The following is a 22,149-nucleotide window of genomic DNA, read 5'->3' on the forward strand; positions in this document are numbered from 1 at the left end:
TTTCGATTTCGGCTGTCCACTTATACCAGCTCTAATCCGGTTTTAACTAATCCGGATCTATCCCAGTCTATTCTTTTCATTTCTGTGAAGTTGATCAAGCTTGTATTTGATTACTTTTGATGTTGAATTGTTATTTTCTAAATAAAAATGGAGTTTAGATCCATCATGCTACGACCAAAAAGATTTCAAATACATACAGACCGTAGTAGTAGTCTGTCATAGTTAACATAGTTTATGGGGGATATAGGAAATTATCTCTTTAAATTAATTTTCGTATCCTTAATTAAGAGCAAACAATATATGGTTTAATGAGAAATATTCTTAGAGACAAGAAATATGAATCGCATATTAATTCCTTCGATTACAAAATATCCCGGTACAAGTTTAGTGGATGCATGTTATAATCTCTTGATCCTCTATAAATTGAGAGCCATGAACATCAATCTCATCACACCAAAATTACCACAATCTTCCAAGAAAATCAGCATTCTTTTTAGACTACTCTTCAAATTTTAATTTCGCGTTCTGAAATGGCCAGTGGAAAAGTAACAGCTATTGCCTGCCTTGTTCTGTTCATGGTTTTCTGCACAGGTAAAAATAAATCTGAATATCTGATAGCTAGCGCAACATTACTAACCGAAAAGTTTACGCATAATTTATTTTTTTTCATATTGCATTATTGCTCCAGATAATTCTTACTATCAATTTCCTAACATGCCTTAATGGTTTAATATTAGTAAATCCGCAACGTATATGTTATGCAGATTTTAACAGCGTTATGGCATCAACTGCAAATCCAGCATGTTGTCAACCAAATCACATTGGTCAATGTAATCTGAGCAACAAAAATGACATGGTGCGCTGTAACGATTACTGCATTTCAAGCTGCAGGGGTGGAGAATGCAAGATTAGGGATGGGAAGCATGTCTGCTGGTGCTACTGTTAAGACATTCCTCAATGCACTATGCACGCAAACATATATAGATTCATTCGTTCGACTGATAGATGAAGATTTTTGGTTTATAATGCATGGAAATGTATTAGTTTCTTCTCCATATAAATAATGAATAAAACCAATTGATTAGCCTTTGCCTTCTTATATGCTTTTGACTAATGTTTAGCCATTCCTACCTTCCAATTTAACTTATAAATGATTTGTTTTTACGCTTTTTTCCCTAGAGATGACCTTACAGCGCCCTTTCTGGGACATTAGATAGCATATATAATGGTGGTGTGTTTCTGTTCTTCATCCCCCGGTACTTTCGTGATATCTTCAGTAAGTTTGGCCAAATTAAGCTTTCTCGTACCATCGTTTGAACATGAAAGCAGGTCCACAAAGAACACATATAAAGCAAAAAAAAGAAGAATGCAGAGCCAAAGGTGGGGCCCATCTTTTTTCCCTCTCTCCCGCGGTTGCATACACCAATCATTTTCGTAATTCAATATGTATGTATCCCTTGGTACAGTACGTTATGTTATTTCCGTCCACATTTGTACAAGCTAGTATGGCTGGCATTGGTAGATGCAAGTTTAATCCATGTCATCAGGATTTACAGACTCTAAGATTGTAACTGTTCCTGATTCATGATCATTACCAAATAATATCGCAGATGCAAGTTCTTTCTAGTAAATTCTGGAAACCTCATCTGAAAATAAGAGTCCCGGTGCTGGTTTCAAATTTCACCTTAAGTTTACCCCTAAGAGAAAAAAAAAAGCAACTGACTGGTAGGACGGAGGAAAGCAACTGGTATTTCAAAATAAGAATCTAGCCGCGGATAATGAGAATTCTCGAAGTCAAATTGTGATATTTTTCAAGAGCCAGTTGGTTGGGTTGTTTTATTCAGTGCAACAACTACCTTTTCATTCGACATATAAACCCAAGTCAAGCTTGCGTCTGTTGGGAATGGCGTAGAGAAAGAAAGGTATTTTTTCTTGTTGCCAAGGAAACCACGCTCAGCGTTTCAAACACGAAAATCGCAGGTACCTATTTTTAGAATTGAGTTTTACTGGTCTAAATATTTTTGTGGTGTTTTTTATCGGCTAATGTAAACCCTCATCGAGTACTCTCGGAACATTAAAGAAATATATATATGTTGATCTCAATCCCAGGATCTCTCCTTTGTCTCCGCCTCATGCTGTTCTAGTAATGGGCTTGCCAAGTTATGATGATGAGCCGATGGGGTGTATAATTAATTATTATCGGCTTGGGTACTTAAGTCAGTTTCTCTTTCCGGTGAAGACTACGAAATTTGACTGAACAAGACATGTTTTCCCCTGTCTCCGACTCTTGAAGTCCTATCGGTGTTCGAGAATTTGAACCGTGCATATTGATTTTGTGCAGTTTGATCAACGTTTTCAAGACTTAGATACTGAGCTCCCTTAGTCACATTTGAGAATGAACATTACTCGTTTATTTTTATCTCAATGAGAAGATTAGACGAGTGAGATAATCAGATAAGACACTGGACATCTAATATAATTGAGTCCCTTAAGTGACATGCATCCAGTAAGAGGCATATACCACCAAGATGCCGCAACTATTTCCAGCAGCAACATGAACCAAGTGTTAAGTGCTTGTAAAACCATAATTGTAAATGCAACCGAAGCAGAGGATGTTTCTGAAGTTGGTCCTTCGTAGCTAGTTAGTGTTTGTGAGTACTACGTTCTCATGCACGTTCTCCCAGATCGCCAAGAAACTAAACAACAACCAAAACCATATTTACTGATACAGACACACAACATCAAATTTACAAATAAGGGTATCCATAGAGACAACATTTGAATTTATGACGTTAAGCCCAGTTTAGCATTGTGATCTCAACAATGGTTGCAGTAAGAATGAAGAATGAAGAATCTTGATGAAATCTCAATATCAATTCAAGTAATCATTCTAAAATTCATACATTCATTCATAAAATTTTCAGCTTAGTTATAAGATTTGAGATAGACTTTAACTTGGAAAACAAACAATCTTTCTCTCTCCTCAATTCCAAGTCTAAATTCTCAAAAAGATCTCTCCTTCTACCAGATTGTTCGGTCCTCTTATATAGGAATTTACATAGTGGATGACAGCTAATAAAACCTTTATTTTCGGATTTGGCGTGCGTCGTTAACGCACGCTTACCTTCACTTTTCTCACACGTACTCTGTAGCTTCGCACGATCATCCCACTTTACTCGTGACTCTCCTGACGTCGTATGGTGCGTCATATTAAATTTACTATACGCGATAACCTTCGCTTGTTCATCCAACCGTAATTTCGCATACACAATGGATGTGCGGTATTTAGTATCTACTTTTTGCCTCTTCTCATGTCGTTTCTTTGGAAAGGAAGCGATATGAGAAACTCCAATTTTTAGAATGCCGCACTCACTCATCCTTTCATATTCTTTTCAGTTGACGTATTCCCCTAATTTAAGCGTGAGAACTTACGCGTGTCTTTTTAGCTACTCTTGATCTGACACGTCTTTTACAACCGATTTTTCTTATCCATTCATTTTTAATCATCGTATTAATGAGTGAATATCTCGGGAATCGAGAGTAAATATCTTATTTACTCTTTATCTTCTTCATACTTCTTTTTACTTATGGATTTTTCTTTACTCTCTGCAACTATTTTCTCCTGTTACTGTCCCTCTGATTTCTTCCCGTACTTTTTCTGTTATTTCTCTCCCATTTTAATCTTGATCATCTCTGATAATCCTTTGATTATTCTTCATTCCCATACTTAAAAATGCCTGAAGCTGGTTGGAAGAACAAATAGGCATTTGATAGATTGAAGAAAGAATTTGGTGCACGAGTTTTTCGTTATCTGCCCCTGCTCGATCAAAACCTTCATCCAAACTTGGACCTGAATGGTTTTCTCTTGAGGAGTGGAGTGATCAAAAGATCATCGTTTCAGTGGGACAAATTCTTGTTGGTCTTCCAATTCCCCTTTATTGATCCGAAAATCCCCTTATTTTATGAGATTCTTTCACATGCGAGTTTTTTGCGTGGCATATTTTAACTTAGCAGCGACAGTATTAGAATAGCTCTTGAATATTCTCGTCGCGCAGCAGGTTTAGAATCTCAGTACCCAATGTGTTAGAGCATTGCTCGGTCGAACTCGTATGCGTTGCTATCCCAAGCATGTTTGTCAATGTTAGTGATCAAAACTATAAGTCTTGATTTCTAGTCTATTATAGCTAAGTCTCGGACTAGGATAGAAAGTGTAGTTGAGCTCAAGAACTTCATGATGATTCATCAAACAAGAAGAAGAACTACTCAAGGAACCGATGTAACTTATCGACAAAAAGGTATGTGAAGTCGTATGCTATATATATAGACTGGATTATACACATTTGGTATTTCGAGCCGAGTATACCTCGCCTATATATATCTCGAAATATGTGTTGGTAAGCGTTTTGCTCCAATCAAGTTTATCTTTACCTAGTGACGAAAGTCATGATATGTTTGAATCACTTTGAAAATTGCTTTGACGAGAAATGGTGTAACAACTATATAACGTTCTCTAAAATGTTTCAATGATTGAAATGAGAGTTTAGATTACATAACCAATGATGGACATAAACATTGTTGTGGAAAAACATATGTGCATAAGTCCTATACTGGAAGAATGGCTTGTAGCCAAGTCCGCGAACTGCAGAAGTTCTCAAACCCGAGAATTTCTGCTGGAGTTGACAAACTACTTGCGTGAGCTAAGTCCGCGAACCCATTCCGCGAATCGGCGAAGTTCTCATCCCGAGAATTTCTGCTGGAGTTTGTAAACTCTGTCAAGTATCTTAAGCCCGCGAACCTAGTCTGCGAATTTGAGAAGGTTATATATCTCAAGATGATTTCTGAACTTAAACTTATAAAGACTAAGGAATGCTTTTGCAAACCGTGGCTATAAAGTTCATGAACCGATTCATGTGAATCAAATCATCTTTGCTTCAATTGTGTCTTGTGTAGTACATGAGATTTCCTTACAATTGAACAACTCTATAACCAGTTCATATGAGTCATTTGAACTAGTTACGGTGAAGAAGAAAATGGTTGATATGAGATGCTCATATGACTAACCTTTTGGTTAACTATTATTGAACCAACAAGTGCATACGTTTGGGTATGGTTAAAAAACCTAGAAGTGTGCATTGTCAAGTGTGTGTAACAAGCTAAGTTTTCGATCTAATGGTTGGGAAATATTAGCTTGAATCTAAATCAGGTTTTTATCTAACGGTGCGCAAGCATCACTCTTTAGCTTCACCGAAATCAAGGACGGACAAAGTTTTTGGTGGGACCGACCGGGCATGCGTTTAGACGTCTTTCCGTTGTACAAGTCTATGCCACTCTGTCCCTCGGAGGTGGGTTTACGATTTTATCCCTTGAACAAAAAACCACCATCAACAATATTTATAAAGCCATCATTTTCACATGTGACTAAAGAAAGGTAAATGATAATGATTTTCCCTTGATGATGTTTTTTTTTTTTTTTTTATTCTTTCTTTCAGAGAAATAATTTTTTTTCTTTCTTCTTACGTACCATTTTTTTTTAAATTAGATTTCTCTTGATTTTCAAGCTTAGATACGTAACTCTTACGTAAAGACACTCGATTGACAATGAGTTACAGAATCATCAACGACATTTCCTCATTGAGACACAAAGATCAAAAATGCATAAGTTGTAGGCGCAATTAAAGACACTCGATTGACAACCTAATGGCACTCAAGATAGGAGCCGGCATAGGCTGCCTTCCCCCATATGACAAATTAAGAAATTCAGCGTAACTTCTTATAAGCCACCATCCACCACTCAATTTCAAAAATTCTAATTAAAATATCGCTGAAATTGCGTGAAAGATTGACATTTTACATTTTAAGACGTGGGTTTTAGCTAGAAATCATGAATTAATGAAAACATATACAATTGATTATCATTGCCTCAGCTTTGACATTAACAGATACATTTACTTAAATAAAAACAAAATCAATCAAATCATTGCTTTGATGGAGTTGTTTTAGAAAGCATTCAAGTGGCTACACTTGTTTGTATTACCTTTAAATTGAAGAAAGTTGGAAGAGACAATTTATCGAACAATTATATACTAACAAAGTAAAAAGAAACAACAAAACTTATGAAGACTCAAAAAATTCTACTTTCGTAGAGAAGATTCAAAATTTTGGGGATGACCATACCTTCAACGTGCTATCGTAGTAGAACCCGAGTTTGTTATGCAAGAATAATGTCTTGGAATTTGAAGCAAAGTGGATTGTTTGGGACTATTACAGTGAAGATATTTGATGAAGGAATCAATCTGATTCAAACGATGTAATGGGGATTTTGCAGAAGTTTGAACTGATAATCGTTCTGTTATATAATCTATAATTGAAATTGCTGAACTATTTGTTTGATTATCTGAAATTGTTTCTTAATTTGATGTGACGACTATGGAAATTGTTTGATTATCTGACATTGTTTCTTAAGTTGAATTATCTCAATAGTTCAATTTTGGTTTCTTATGGATTTTCATAATGATGGGTTTCTATTATATCGTTGTTCAATAAAGGAAATTGAACGACATTTATAGATTGGATGAATATTTTTAGGTATGCTTTCAAATTCTGAAAATGCAAAAAAAAAAGAAAACTGAGTTTGGGATAGAAAATCAATTCGTCGACTGCTTTCATATACATATAAATATAGATGAAATCCATATGAAAGAGAACAATCTATTATTCTCCTCATATTCCTCGCAGTTATATCGTATAAAAAATTTGTTTGGTTTTATAAGATCAGTAAGAATGGAGTTACTAGAGTTGAAGTCGTCCAACTTTGTTCAATATTTAAATTTTAAGAAAATTAGGGGAATCGTTGTTATTGTGTACTGCGATGGTGGTTACTTGTACGTGGTGTCCGATAGTTGATTAAACTATGTTGAGAAGTTTAGATTGAATCCTGACGTGAATGAAAATGATTATAACACTATTTGTTACCAGTGGGCATATAACGGTGGACTCTGACTACGATTAGAAGAAACCGTAGAAAAAATTGTATTTTGCGATGGGTTTTTGATAGGCTTGGATGGTGATTATTATGTAGCTCATGTATGTTGGTCTAAGAGATGCATGGAATAAAGATAGCAAGGAAGAAGACTTTTCTCATGGTAGTATTGTTAGTAAACTAGAAAACTACTACAAGAGTAATAAACAAAATAAAGAAGACACAAATGCTATATTGGATCCCGAACCGGTATATGATACGTATTTCATAGTGGTCATGTCGGATACGGAGCCCGGAAAAAAGTTCAAGCTTAGTTTCGTGACCAACAAAAAAAGAACACTTATCGAAGAAAAAAAATTCACTGTTTCGATAGTGGAGGTGAACTAGAAGAAAATGATGAAATTCTAACGGTAAGAAACCAACATCCAAGGATGGAATACTTGACATGCTCAAACAAGTTGCATATGGTGTTGCTCAAATCGAAATCACTGTAGGTGGAACAGTTTTTAGCACAACAAATAAAGTGGGAAACAAGGATCCAAAAAATTTAATCACAAAAGTCATCAAATTTCCATCTTACAAACCAGTTTGGTATGTTGACATAACTAAGCAAGACGCTATACGCCTCCCCAAGGAAGAGTTAATGCCGATTGAAAAAGAAGTATTAAGGATTGAGCACATAAATAAATTGGTAAAACAAGATGAATTGGATTGGGTGGAAGTTAAGTTTATACAAGTCAAAGTTCGGATCCACCCAAACATCACGAATAATGAGTTTTATTAATCAGCAGAGCACTTGGAAGATGATGAATATATAATAACTTATGATTTCTTACGATAAAGATAAACAGGAGTTCATCATATGTCCAGATGATATCTAAATGATACATTTCTAAATTTATTAGAGCGTTGGAGCACAGATTGTTGCTCTAATGCCACTCATTCATATGTAAGTATTACTCTCTAATCTATTTCAATAAAAACCCAGGGAAAATAAATAATAATAATAACAATAATTATACTAATGTATGGCTAAATTCTGATTAATGTATCTTTGTGTACTTATGTTGATTAATTGATTAGAAATGTGTATCATGTATTAAAAACACACTAGAAAATAAAAAAAAAATGAAATAAAATAAATTTTATATACAAGTTTTATTTATTAGTAGGTTCATATATCTGTAAGCATTCGTTTTTGATTCCTTATGCATCTCTCTAACATTTTTGACCCAACAAAATTTTAAGAACGAAATCTCCTTCCAAGTTTTTAATGCATAATTTTGATATTATCTTTATCTAGAAAATAATATATATAAAGCCATCATTTTCACATGTGATCAAAGAAAGGCAAATGATAATGATTTTTCCTTGATGATGTTCTTTATGTTTTTTGTTTATTCTTTCTTTCAGAGAAACAATATTTTTTCTTTCTTCTTACGTACCATTTTTTTTAAATTAGATTTTTCTTGATTTTCAAGCTTAGATACGTAACTCTCACACCTGTAAGGTTCTATTGTTTTTTCTTTTATCTAGCTACTCCAGTTCTCGATTTTTAATGTTCTCCATTTCTATTTTCTTCGGTTTTTCTTACTAGATTTACATTCATTAATTTGAATTTTTTCAGGATTTACTTATTTTTATTTTCGGTCTGTCATTACTTACTTTACTATTATGATTATTTAATCTTTTTTCGCCTTCAATTCATTCTTGTTATATTATGAATATGTATTTTCTCAACAGAAATTTCATTTTTCCTTCTTAACACAATTCTACATATTATCCTTATTAAGTTGAAGGATGTTTAGGAGTTTTTTTAAAAAAAAATTCCATTATTTCGCCGATTTCAAGTCTTCAAGTAGTATATTGATGGTTGAATATACTACTTCACGATATTTTTTTTCTTAAGAGTTCCCACCTACTATGAATGGAAAGTCTGACAAAGATTCACCTATACTGGGATGCAATTGAAGAAAGGTTTGCACAAACAGTCTCTACTCATATTGTTCAATTGCGTAATAAATTGCAGATTCTAAAAGTTGTCTGATCTAGTGTTCGTCCCAATTTAATGGAGGTTAAGCATATTTAATATCAATTAGTTATTGTCGGCTCATGATGAATGAAAATGTAGTTATTGTTTTGTAACGAGTGTTATCAGTTAAGAAGTCTTTCATCTCAATGGAAACAAGGATGAAATGCATAAAGGTATATATAAGTTTACTTTCCTTGAATGTTCTTCATGTTTTATAACTTTGAAAATAAAACTTATTATTATTACATGGTACATATACTCTTATCATTTTCCTTTGGTCGGATCTTCTTTGTTTTATAACTCTATCTTACGACAAAAGTACGAGAGTTGAGCGTAACTAGGCTTTCAACATTATTCTCTATGTCAACTGCATTCAAACTATAAAAAATTGGTTATCTAGCACTGAAATACTTTAGATCACATAAAATTACACCATTGCTATCTTATAAAAGAAACTCACCATCATCATTATCTTCCCATGATCTCAATCCTACGGTGTGAACATCTATAGAAAGTTCTCTAGATATTAACAACTTCTAATCATCAATTTTGCAATCATAATCTGAAGCATAAATGTCTTGAACTATGCTTGGTGATCGTGGTACTCTTTTGTATCTTCTCGTGGCGAGGTCCCAAACACAAAATATTACGCCATTATAACCAAATCTTAAGAATGACAAACCATCAGAAGAATCCAACAAATAAATATGATAACTAGAATCTTTAACGAGAGGTGGTCTATTCCCTTCTTAGATTTTGATGATAATGAATGACAACATACGATGTAGAAATTCTTTTCAGGATTCGGATTTATTTGACATACGATGTAGAAATTCTTTTCAGGATTTTGACTAATAAATCTAGGAGTGTTTTTTGAAGTAAAATTCATACGGTACTTCACAAATGTAGGGACGGAAATAATGGTTACCCACATACACATTTGCACAAAAATAATGATTTCACCACCATTGCTAATGGTGATGCCAGATTACCAAAGAGGGAACCAAAGTCCATATAAGAAATAAAAACTTTTAGTTTTCGTTATATAAATTTTGGTACATCCATTAGCATCCTTGTATTTCACTGGTAACCTTACATAGTAAACATCTTTTGGAAAACTTGACACCTCCTCTTCTCCTACCTACTATTTTCACACCAGAAAATCCAAATAAAAACTAAGGTTTCAACGGAAGCGCATAAGTTATTATAATTAGAAAAATTTCTAAAACAACTCTATCTAATTAATCAAATAATAATGTAACCCGTGTTTCTCTAAAATTCTAGACTTCTTCATAAAGCCTTCAATGATTCCTAAACTATAAGAATAAGGAAAAAAATCAATAAACCGAAAACCGAAAAAGAAGTTTGATGGGAGAGAACTAGGAAATATAATCCCAAGACCAAGCACTATGATAGCATCTTTCGCAAAGCTATAGCTTAATTACAGAGAAAGACGAGTACTATGAGATATCACTTGGCTTTAATGGGGTGAATTCGTTTGGCTTTGCTAAAGAGTGGAACATATTTGTCGCGCGTTCAAGCTAAGCGATGGGTCACAAAAGCTAACCAGATGGAAATTCAGTTTCCGTCTAGTTAAGCTATGCGAAGCCCCTCTCCCATGTTAAGGTGTAACCAAACACTCTTTTCATTTGGCTACATTTAATCTATAGCCAAGCGAAATGGCAAACCATAATGTTTGGCATAATTGTATTGAAACTGTAATTTCGATATGTTCAACGATAGGTGTCATTGTAGTATAATAGTAAAGTCATTGATGATACTAATGACCCGAAGAAATCCATCAGTATCATATTTTTTTTTACCGATTGAGACCTTTTTTTTTACCGACTGAGAAAATTTTTTATAACTTTGTACTGGCAACCGGATACCGTTGCAATTGGCCGTCCCAGTCCTAGGTGGCGCCAAACGCGCCTTAGAAGTTCGTCTTCAACATTTTTCCCTTTTTCCCAAAAAAAATAATATTTCATTTCTCATTTTCTTAATTTGGGCTTCAGTCCCTCTTCCCCTCTTTCGTAGAAGCAGGAGTAGAGACGAAGAAGAAGAAGAATTGATTTATGGAACTAAAGATGATGATCTCTACGAACAGAAGGTTCTCTCTCTTTCTCACTCGATTACTCATTTTATTATTTTACAGCTTTCAGTTGTAATTTGTATTCTTGTTTCTTAAATAGGTTACGTAGATGATGCCGATTATGCTTAATTAGATCATTTTATCCCCGATTTTGGTGATCCATATTTTCCGAAAGATATTATGGATGTTCTGCAGTTGGACAACTTGGAGTTGGATCTCTGTGTGGGTGCGGTGATGTTGGAAGTGTATAATTTAGGTGATTATGCTCCTTTGATTAGAGACAAGTAGGATGTTCAATTTGAACAATTTGGGGTTCGGATTGTTTGATTTTTAGGTTTAATCAACACGCCTCATGTCTAATGGCTGCTATACAATATTTTTATACCATTTCTCATCTAGTATTATAAACACTGTGCTTCGATTAAGGCATGCATATGTATGCATAGTGTAGTGATAGAATTTTAGATGTTATTTTTCATACAGACCTGGTTTACCCTTTGTAATTTCGCCATGGGTGAAACAGTTGAGTGGCATGCTATAAGTAGTTCTCACAGGTTCACCACAGCCTCCTGTATAATGGTTAACAAAATACGCAGCGATTTATTTTCTAAGCAATTTCTATTCAAATTAGGCTTTAATGCATGAATTGCAGCATTTTGATTCCTGCATCAAACATTATGGAAGTTTTACTGTATGAATTATAAACCTTAGTAGCAATTATATGAAACTGCAGGGAACAAAGTATGCTTAATTGTGACATTTAGCTTCAATTTAGTAGTCACTATGGCTATTTTCCAGAGTTTTTATGAAAGTTTTTACAGTTCATTTGAAACTGCTCATTTTCTCATTCCTGAACTGATTAGGTTGATCCACTTTACCGACTCTTATTACTTCCACTTTTATGATTATCTTATATTTATGTTGCGTCTTTTAATGATATTGCGCATAGCTTCTTATATTTATGTGCTCATTTGTAACTTCTCATTGGTGGGTTTAGATAAAGTGTAGTAATCATACATGGGTTTTGAAGTATGATCAGTTGAATTTATATGTCCTGTTTAAACTTGAAAATTGTGCATGTTTTATTCAGGTGGAAATCCAATATGGTTCGAGTCCATACAGCATTATCTTGGCACTTATGCTATGTCGTTGCTGGAAGAAACTCGCATAGATATATGCTCACAAATGGAGTTTATGTCAGGTGTACTTCACGCTGAAGTAACATCAGTGGAGGAGTCTAAGCTGCAAGATGGGTCATTCTTCTATTGCAAAGAACCATACAGCCTGAAACCTTCGGATCTGTTTATTTTGGGTGATACTGTACCTGAAGTTTCTTCAGTCTTGCAGCGGTTTGGAAGCAGTTGGTCTTTGACTTCAGTTGTAGAAGATGTGAAACAGTCCTATTCTGTAGGGCATGGGGACGAAGTTATATGCTTTCAGGTGAGGACCTCAAATCCCATAAAGATAGAGATGAAAGACGGCAGGAGGAAATCACTTTTTGTGGTGTTTCTGGTAACCTGGCAACGAACACTAGAACATGGAAGGCATTGCATATATTCCGAAACTTGAATATCGTAAAGAAAGTTCTGTGTCCCAATTACATGGTAAGATATATCTTCCATTTAAGCCTTTAAACACTTTTCGTAATGTGAATAACAAATGATGCTATTGTGCAATTCAGCTTAACTTCCTAACCTCAAGCATTTCTTTTCCAATTTCGTGTTAGTTTTGGTCTCTCTTTCTTTTATGTTTCATAGATATGGGAAAAAAGATAGTAGTAAGATCTTTTAATGTTGGATTTACGGTAATGCAGGTAAAGGAAAATTGTGGTCTTTGTTCTGTACAAGTTGACAGGATTTGGCCGGAAAAGTTGATTCACAATTATTACTGTCTCTTAATGAATCTCAAAGAGCAGAGGTTTTGGGTCTTCTGTGAAACTTCTTTGGGATGCACCTGGAACAGGAAAAACCAACACCATCAGTATATAGCTTGCTAAGTATGGATTGTAGCACACTTGCTTGTGCCAAGAGAATATTGCAATGCTGAACTTGCACCACATAACTTAAACCTTCACAAAGATGCTTGCGAATCAGACTTGGGAAAGAACAACTCAGGTTGTTCATTAGGGGACTTTCTCTTGTTTGGGAATATGAATAAATTGGAGTTATGTAGTTATCTTAGAGAGATTTATGTGATCATCGCGTGGACAGTCTTGTCGAGTGTTTCTCTTCATTAACTTGTTGGAAGAAATATTTCTATTCCGTGGTGGATTTTCATGAAGACTGTATATCAGTATGGTTTGCTTTTAGATAATGGAATAAATACAGAAGTTCACGTGACGGAGAAAATTGGAAGGAATTCTGAAGTCCACATGTCTCTTCTCAAGTTTGCAAAAGACCGATTCAGAGCTTTAGCGGCACCACTAGAACGAAGCATCACGGATAATTTCAGAAAGATGCTTACCCTTTGTGGTTTGCTTGAATCTCTTGAAATTTTGCTCTCTCAAAGTTGGGTGTCTAACAAAGCATCAGAGGAACTCTTTGCACGATAAGAAAATTATTCCAAGGAGGCATAAGGAAATCGAGCATTTAAATATACGTCATCCACATTACAGAAGATGAGGATTAAAAGTGTGCGAGTTCTAAGATCTGTTGGTCATTCTCTTGATGATTGCCTTCCAAGTTCCACCAACAGAAGTTTCTTAACAGAGTTCTGTTTGAAAAATTCATCCCTCAATTTTCCCACAGTGTCAAGCTCATATAATCTGCATGAGGTAGACCCGGAACCACTGGATTTGTTGGTAATTGATGTCAATTGAACTAGTGTGAATCGGTGATTCCCATGCAGCATCAAGCTATACGACACACTGTCCTAATTGGCAATGAGTGTCATACACAAGCTAGTGTCAAAAGCAGGGTATTCATAACATCAAATTCTTCGTTTTCGTTCTCAAAGTTTGGGTTTTGTTTGGGCACTCGAATTGCTTAACCATAGGTATCGCATCTTCTTACGCTTCCCAAATTACTGCAATAGAGAATAAAGTTAGTCGAAATATGAGAAGCTAAAGGACTGTTTCAAAGGAGCAGCAACACTGTTTTTCTTCTGAAGGATATTTGGAAGCCATAGGAAATAATTCTTTGAGTGCTCCAACCGGGAAATGTGCAGAGTGGTTGGGAATGAGACAAAAGGTACTATCTTACGGCAATTGTTCGTAACAGTCAGCTCAAAACTATGCTCTGCTGTTAAAAACCAAATATCGAACTTGAAAAGGTATGTTGTAGTGTCAGCTTTGAAATACCTATATTACTTTCTTTATTTTTGTATGTTTGTTGTAGATTGTGGTGCCTTTGTAGGTTTAGATAATATGTGTTCATGGAAATTATTTATCTTCACTTCTGTTGGAATCTCTATAATTTGTAAGTGTCTAGATCAGTAGAGAACTATCTAGATAAATCTAGAGCTAGAACCGGTCTTCTAGATAAATGTATAGTATACGAAGTCGGTTGTAATGCAAAGCTTAGATATCTAGTTAGAGATGAAAAGAATTATCTATTGTCCTAAGGTCGGTTTTTGTATGTGTTAGTTTAAATGTTATATAGAGTATTCTAGGCAGTGAAGGGTCGATTCTTGAAGGCTATAAACGTATAAAATTTGTAAACTTAAGCAAGGAGTTCAGGTACTGTATTTGAAAGTTTTAGGAGCTCTCTATGAGCAACAATATCTACTATGTTCGCACATCTCCGAATTGTTCTATCTTGGCATGAGAGCTTCAAATATCAAAGTTTTCAACAACTTCACGTTTGATACTTTGTTATTCTAATTAATTTTCTTGTACTTTTAATGCAGCATTATTCCATCGAGTTTCCTGATGTCGATGATGCAGTTCAATTTCGAGATATACCAGATTCTCTCAAGGACATTCCACCTGAAAATTATCCGCTTGTCATAATGTTTCAGAAGTTCCTACTGATGCTTGATGGAAGAGTATGAGAAATCCATATTTTGAGAGAGTTGGTGATATAAGGTAACTTTCACAATCTTAAATTGCAACCACAAGGTCATTTTCTTTGCATGGGATTTTCAGGTATATGTTGTGGGTTATGGTATTCCTTTTGTATTTCGAGTTCAAGGTCTATTTAGAATTTATCTTAGTATGATTCATTGTGTTTCATGAGTGTACTCATACCAGGCAGAGACCTTGGATCTGTGAGAATATAGATGATTTTCGAGGCCTATGTTTGATTACTGGAAGAAGTTATGTCTAGTTCAAGTAAGAGAACTTGATGAACCAGTTGTACAAGCAATGCAATTTACGAGCAGCAAAGAGAATGGAGTTCACGCGGTATTAAGGTTGGTGTTTTGAATTGTTTGACCTCTTATACACATTCATGAGTACAGAATATCTGTGGGGGAAGTTCAATCTATCTAGATTTAATTTACCCTTCTTAACATTTTTGCTAAAAAGAATGTGTTCGCCAGTACTTAAGTGTCTTTTCCTGTATAAGTTACATGTGCGACATGGCATGGTTAAGGTCTATTTAGAATTTATCTGACTACACCATCAAATGTACATCTGTTGGATGGATGGTTAGACGAAAAGTGGTTAGATATCATATAGATTCGTTTTTAGATGATTATCACACGAGTATATCCCTTTTTTTTTCATTTAAAGTTTTAAATTAGTTGCAATAGCCCACTCTATGTTCCCTCTTCCTGGCATCTATGCTACTAGTACTAACTTATTATCTATTGTGGTCTGAAGAAACGATTTTTACATGCTTAATTGTGCAGTTACTTGATGAAGGTAATTTTGAGATGGCGACGGTGTGGTTTGAAAGAGCTGGTCGTTCATTCTTGGAAAAACTCGCGAAGGCTTCTGGTATTAGAGCTGCTGGTATTCACATGCTTGGTTCTAATACTGAACTAGCTCGGGTTGCTCTTTTAGAGGCAGCTGAGATTTATGAATCAATTAGCAAGGCTGATTGCGCTGCCAAATGTTTCATGGAGTTAAAAGGATTTTAAAAGAGCAGGTATGGATTATTTCCCTTTGTACATTATGCATATTAGTTTCCTATCCATCAAACCATTTTTTTTGTTGATTCTCAAGACGACTGATCTGTCAGACTTCAACTTATTAGCAGTTAGTAGAATAGAAGTTGTTTTAGCCTTTTAGGAATCTTTTAGTATAGTGTCTTCTTTGTATGTAAAAAAATGTAGAAAATAGATTATAGAGCATGAAACAACATTTAGTAAAACAAGAGGTACAAGACCTTCTGATAAGTTGGTTGCTAATATACTTGAAGAAATTGGAGATCCTTTGTTCTGTCTGAGGTCAGGAAATATTCAGAGAGAATTTTTGAGACCCAGTGTCTTCGAGATAGATGTAGATTTGATTCACTCCAGAGAAAACACAATGGAAATACTATACTCAGAAAACTCAGAAGTGATGAAATGGAGGATGTAAGTTCAAGTGATGGAAATGTTTGCTTCTCCAAATTTGACCGTACCATTTATACAGAATGTCCAGCTGAATCTGATATCGAAATTCCTGATAACGATATGATGAAATTGTTGGAAACTGAAACCGGAGAATTAGTTTATGGGTGTTCCATGCAGTTGTTTACGAACACATCTCGTCAATGCAATTGTATCTTGTAAAATGTCATATGAAAATTCCTCTAGTTTATTATTAATTGTACCAAGAGATGATAAATAAATACATATGGAAATTAACCTAGCCAAAACAGGACAAAGACCTCACTCTCGTTTTCCCAGTATATGTGTTTGCCATTTAGAAACTTGTCAAGTTCTTGAAACACTTGGACGGTATCAGGCCCTATAATGAATTCTTGCAGATTTTCATTGTCCCAAAAATACTTTGTAGTCTTTGAAATGTAAGCTGCCATCCAAATATTCAGCCGACCGATAAAATGAACGATCTTTTATGTCCGTGTAAATTCGAACGGTAACCGGTACAAACTGAAATTGCTCCGACCCAAATGGCCCTTCATCCAATCCCGCAGGTTCAATCATTTTACGTATACGATCAACATCAAGAACCTCCTCAACAATGGTACATAATCACAACAGTTCCTTTTTTTTCTTTTTCTCATCACTCGGAGACTGATCCACACCATCCATTGATCTTAAAGTTAACTTTTGTCTCTTCCCATCATTTGAAGATATTCTTCTTTCCCTCTTCTGATCACCCGAACATCGATCCTCACCGTTGATTTTGTCATCATCCATTAATCTTAAAGATGGAGTTTTTCTTCTTCACCAAGGAAAGAAAATTCGTCCAAGATCGAATCAACTCAACTTGAAACAGAGATTTTTTGTTAATTAACAATCAACAGAAGTAAATTATCATCACAAAACCTAATCCAAAACAAAATTCTAAAAACCCAAGTAATCCCCAGCCGAGAGAGAAAGAAGAACTTAAAGAATCAGATACAGAGAAAGAAAATTATAAAAAGAACCCTAATAATCAAACTCAGATGAAGAAGTAAAACCATGTATTATGTTACGCCAAGAATGATCTTCAATAATCAAATTAGAAAAAGAACCCTAATAATCAAACTCGGAAGAAGAAGTAAACTATGTGTTATAAAGGCGCTCTTGTTTCCTATTCTCGTTCATTAAATCCTTTTTTGTTCTCATAATTTCCTTTTATCATCTTTGTTGCTTAAACCCCTGTTTCCCCAATTGGTTCTGAATTAGGAAACCACTGTTTTTTTTACATCAACGGCTATATTTACCACACACACTCCCGGCGTACGTGCACTTGACAGCGACAACGACTATGTTAAGGGGATTTTGGGGGGTTATGGACGCACTTGCTCAGGCTCTCATTTGGGACCTTTAAAGATTACGGCTCATCTTTTTCATGTAGCAAAAAAAAAAAGCTTGAAAGCACTAATCCAAAGTAGATTTCGAATAAATCTCTACTGCAAGTGCCAAGGCAACTTACACTCTTCGTCATACGTGTTTTATGTTCGTCACAAATATGGATGGAATTCTTTAGACTTTTAAGATCATTCATAACCCCATTCTTATCTTAAGCCACAAATCAAATCTATCCACATTAAGTTTGGCAGAAACTAAAATATCCGGCTTAATGTAGCCAAGAGCCATATATAGTTGTGGTTGTTTATTTTTTCCAGGCTTAGCTAGATTTGGGTTTAATGAAAGTTGCAACTTTCCGCTCTCGCTCTTCACTCTCTAGGGATTTCCATCGGAGAGGGCAGATAAATGTTGGAAGCATAAAAATGTAGCTTTATCATTATTACCGAAAAAGTTATCATTTTGTGTTCATATTTGGAAGATAAATATTAAATTCGATAATTAACCATGAGTGCTGCTGATGTTACATGTTGTGCCGGCTACAGTTTAGCAGACTTATATTTCTGTAGGCCCAGCATTATTTTGGCTTGGCTATAGCTTGAGTAAATGATTGTTTAATTTCACCTCACTATGCGAGAGCGGTTTAGCTTAGCTTAATGCGATGGAAACTCAGTTTCCATTGAAACAGTGCAATATGGAGACGGGTTTTCCTTACAGGTCAAAGTGTTGACATAGGCTAACCGAAACCCAATCTTCTTTTCCAGCCGTGCTAGACACACCGCAACTTTACACCGAGCATTATCCCAAGAGGATAATTGATAGAAGAGATTAAACACTCACAGCGTCGGCATTAGGAATGGGTTTAATAGGTCCCATTTCCTATTTCAGTCGGGATAAACTTCGATGAAACATTTTCGGTGGGTCTATTTTTTTTTAATAGATAACGTCCTTTAAAAAGGTTAATGATCCCTCTCAACTGTTGGAAATAACCAAACAGGAGACACAGACCGGTACATAGAGGCATTGTTTTTCTTGGCCCATTGAACAAGCACATGTGCCACATAATTACAGTTACGAGGCTGGAAATTGAAAATGCATTCTACAAGACTTAAAAGAAAAAAGTTTAATGTCTTTGAAAATGACATCAGTTCTAGTGTCTACATCAAAACATCCCTTAGAGAACTTGTCTATAAGAGTTTTTGCGTCACTTTCAATGATAACATGGGTGAGTTTTAGTTCCAAAGCTTTCTGTATCACTTTCCAGATTCCTCTAGCTTTTGCTTCTTCTGCTGACTTCACTTGAAACACCAGGGAGGCACAAAGAGAGGCTTTACAGGAGGAATCTCTCATCACATAACCTGCACCTTTTTCTCCATAAATATCATCATAAGCACCATCAGTATTACATTTGATTCAACCAAAGAATGAAGGCATCCATTTATCACTTAAACTGATATAGGTAATAGAAGCAGGGTTAGATCTGGTTAAAAGCATAGCTCTGGCTCTAAGAAAAACATTAACATGATTTTCAGATAAGTTTTGAAAAATCATATTATTTCCGCTAGTCCACAGAGACCACAAAATAGTAGTGAAGACACATTGGTTTTCATCAGACAATTTGGAAACAAAATCAGTCAACCAAAACATGCCAATCCGTAAAAGAATTGTTTTGAAAAACATGAATGTTGATGCAAAGATCATACAGTAACCAAACACGACTAGTAAAGGGGCATAAGACCAAAGTATGCATAACAGACTCCTGAGGATGAAGGCATCTAGCGCAATCAAAATTGTGCATATGCATTCTAATATGCAACATCGTTCTAGCAGGCAGGACATTTTTAGCAGCTTTCCAAAGAATCACTTGGATTCTGTGAGGAACCCTGAGCTTCCAAATTTTTAACCAAAGATGTTACAGGGTGATTGTCTAAGGCCTCTGATACCCATATAAGCAGTTTTCTAAGAAAACTTACCATCTTTAGTAAGATCCTCCTATGAGGAGTGCAAAGCTGGCTTAAGGGAATGGTGATAATATTCTAAACAGAAGCATCATCAAAGTGAGTATTAAGCCTATAGATATTCCAAGATCTAGAGACAGGCTTAATGAAGTAGGAGTATTTGATGGAAGGATCCTGAGGGACAAGTGGATTTGGAGTAGCAGATCCCAAATCATGAATCCACTTGTCACACCAATGATTAATATATTGACCATCTCCCACAATCCATGGGATAAAAGGTTATGACTTCTTTTATAGCATGCAGACACTTCAAAGTCCAAGAACAATTATCAGGGTACTTAGCATTTAGAAAATCAATATTGGGAAAATATCTAGCTTTAAGGACATTAGTCAACATGTTGTTAGGATTTTCTAAAATTCTCCAAGAATTTCTGGAAATCATGGTAAGATTGTTCAGTTCCGCTTTTCAAAAGCCTAGACCACCTTCAGCTTTGGGAGCACACAGAATCTCCCAGCCCAAAAGATGAAGTTTCTTATCTTTTGAGTCAAGGGTTTCTCCCCACCAAAACTTACAAAGGTGGGAATCCATAATCCTACACAAGTGTTTAGATATTGAACTGGAGCCAAGTTTGAATGATTGTAGCTTTGTACGAAGTTGTATAGCATGAGTTGTAGAGGTTCTTGCAAATCTTGATTCAATGTTATTCCATAATTCTCTAGCCGAATATGCACCAACCACATAGGAAATTAAAGTATCTGAAATTGCTGATTGTAATCACAAAATCAGCGTAGTATCATCTTCACACCGGTTTGTATAAGAAGGATTCACAACTCCATTGATCAAATCATCTTGAGTTAGAAACTTTGTAGGACAAGCAGTAGATCTATCCAAGAAACCAGAAACTTTGTAATGTTTCAACAATGGTAGAATCAGGCTTTTCCATATAATGAAATTATCATCCTTGAGTTTGTATTGAATGATATTAGAGATCTGATTTAATGGAATGGTTGAAATTCTTGAATCGTACTGGAGATTATCCATTGAAGTAGATGATAGAAAGAGACACATGGAAGAAGTCAAAAAGTAAAAAACTGAGATTTGATTGATAAAAGAAGAAGAAAATCACCATTAATGGTAATGAAGAGCGGAAGAACAGGATCGAAAACGTTTATCTGGTACCATAGTTGAACAATTATTCCATTGAACTTTTGATAAAAGTATTTCTACAGATGCAATTGATCAAATCAATTGTATTTATCAATGTGCTTTACAGAATAGAGAACGGGCTGTATTAATACCGACAACACTGACTCAGACAGCTCACCACTAATCAATGACAATTACAGTTACAGTGTAACATAGGTGTAAACCAAACTGTAACTGCTATTACTACTGCACACTAGAGTCGTCCTATGCCATAGGGTAAAATTATGAGATTATCGAGTCCTACAGCAAGTCTAAAAAAGAGAATAGGAGCCAAAAGTCTCTGAAGTCAATGGCCAAGAGGAGTATTCTAAGGGACCGAAAAATTGGCACCATGGCCGATAAGCAACACACGGAGCGATTCAAAATCAAGACTTACTCTCTGGCAAAATATAGTTTTCAACGAGTGATGTAGCCACAAACTGTGATTCAGTCAAATCAAGACTTACTCGGCAAGAAACAATAGTGAACGGAAATAAAAGTGAGTTTGTGGATAATGTACAAATTTGACTGGGCTTATGGAGTTAAAACAAATGCTGAATTTTGTAGAAATAAATGAATTTAATAATTGGAAAGCTACAGATAAATGGGTCTGGTTACGGATATCCGGAGGGACCGGACCCGTTTAAAAGTAGTTCCCAAACAGATTTGGACCGAGGCCCATAAGGTGATTCCTTAGCTTGTAGGTTTCCGCATTTATTTTATTTAGGAAAATTTCTTATTTGGTCCTAGGCCCATATAGTTATTTATAGTAAGGTCCAACCGGATCATTTTTTTATCCGGAGGTCCAAAATTAATTAAAACATGGAAATGTCCATAATGCCCATTACTACCAAACGTGTGTGTCTACACTGCTTACAAATTTGAGTACATATCTGGTACACTGCTTAAAAATTCGATTACATATTTTCTACACTGTTTACAAATTTGAGTACATATCTGTTGCACTGCTTAGAAATCTGAGTACATATCTGTCGTATTGCTTACAAATCCGATTATATATCTGAATGCATACAAATTCGAGTACATATTTGCTGCACT

General features: G+C 35.2%; 2 long non-coding RNA genes across 4 annotated transcripts; both read left to right on the plus strand.

The window, feature by feature from the left end:
- The first annotated feature begins 283 nt into the window (after positions 1 to 283).
- On the plus strand, positions 284 to 1,099 carry LOC113340320. Its single transcript, XR_003355441.1, has 2 exons — positions 284 to 591; positions 765 to 1,099. It is a non-coding gene; the product is annotated as an uncharacterized LOC113340320 (long non-coding RNA).
- Positions 1,100 to 11,003: 9,904 nt separating this feature from the next.
- LOC113324466 lies at positions 11,004 to 16,417 on the plus strand. Of its 3 annotated transcripts, none has more exons than XR_003347939.1 (6): positions 11,004 to 11,121; positions 11,204 to 11,359; positions 12,194 to 12,707; positions 12,917 to 14,373; positions 14,950 to 15,453; positions 15,895 to 16,417. It is a non-coding gene; the product is annotated as an uncharacterized LOC113324466 (long non-coding RNA). The 3 variants fall into 3 exon arrangements; XR_003347940.1 differs by lacking the exon at positions 11,204 to 11,359 and having other exon boundaries at positions 11,020 to 11,121; positions 14,950 to 15,127; positions 15,293 to 15,453; XR_003347938.1 differs by lacking the exon at positions 11,204 to 11,359 and having other exon boundaries at positions 11,020 to 11,121.
- Positions 16,418 to 22,149: the final 5,732 nt, after the last annotated feature.

The sequence above is a fragment of the Papaver somniferum genome, chromosome 1 (genome assembly GCF_003573695.1).
Source record: "Papaver somniferum cultivar HN1 chromosome 1, ASM357369v1, whole genome shotgun sequence".
Classification (NCBI taxonomy): Eukaryota; Viridiplantae; Streptophyta; class Magnoliopsida; order Ranunculales; family Papaveraceae; genus Papaver; species Papaver somniferum.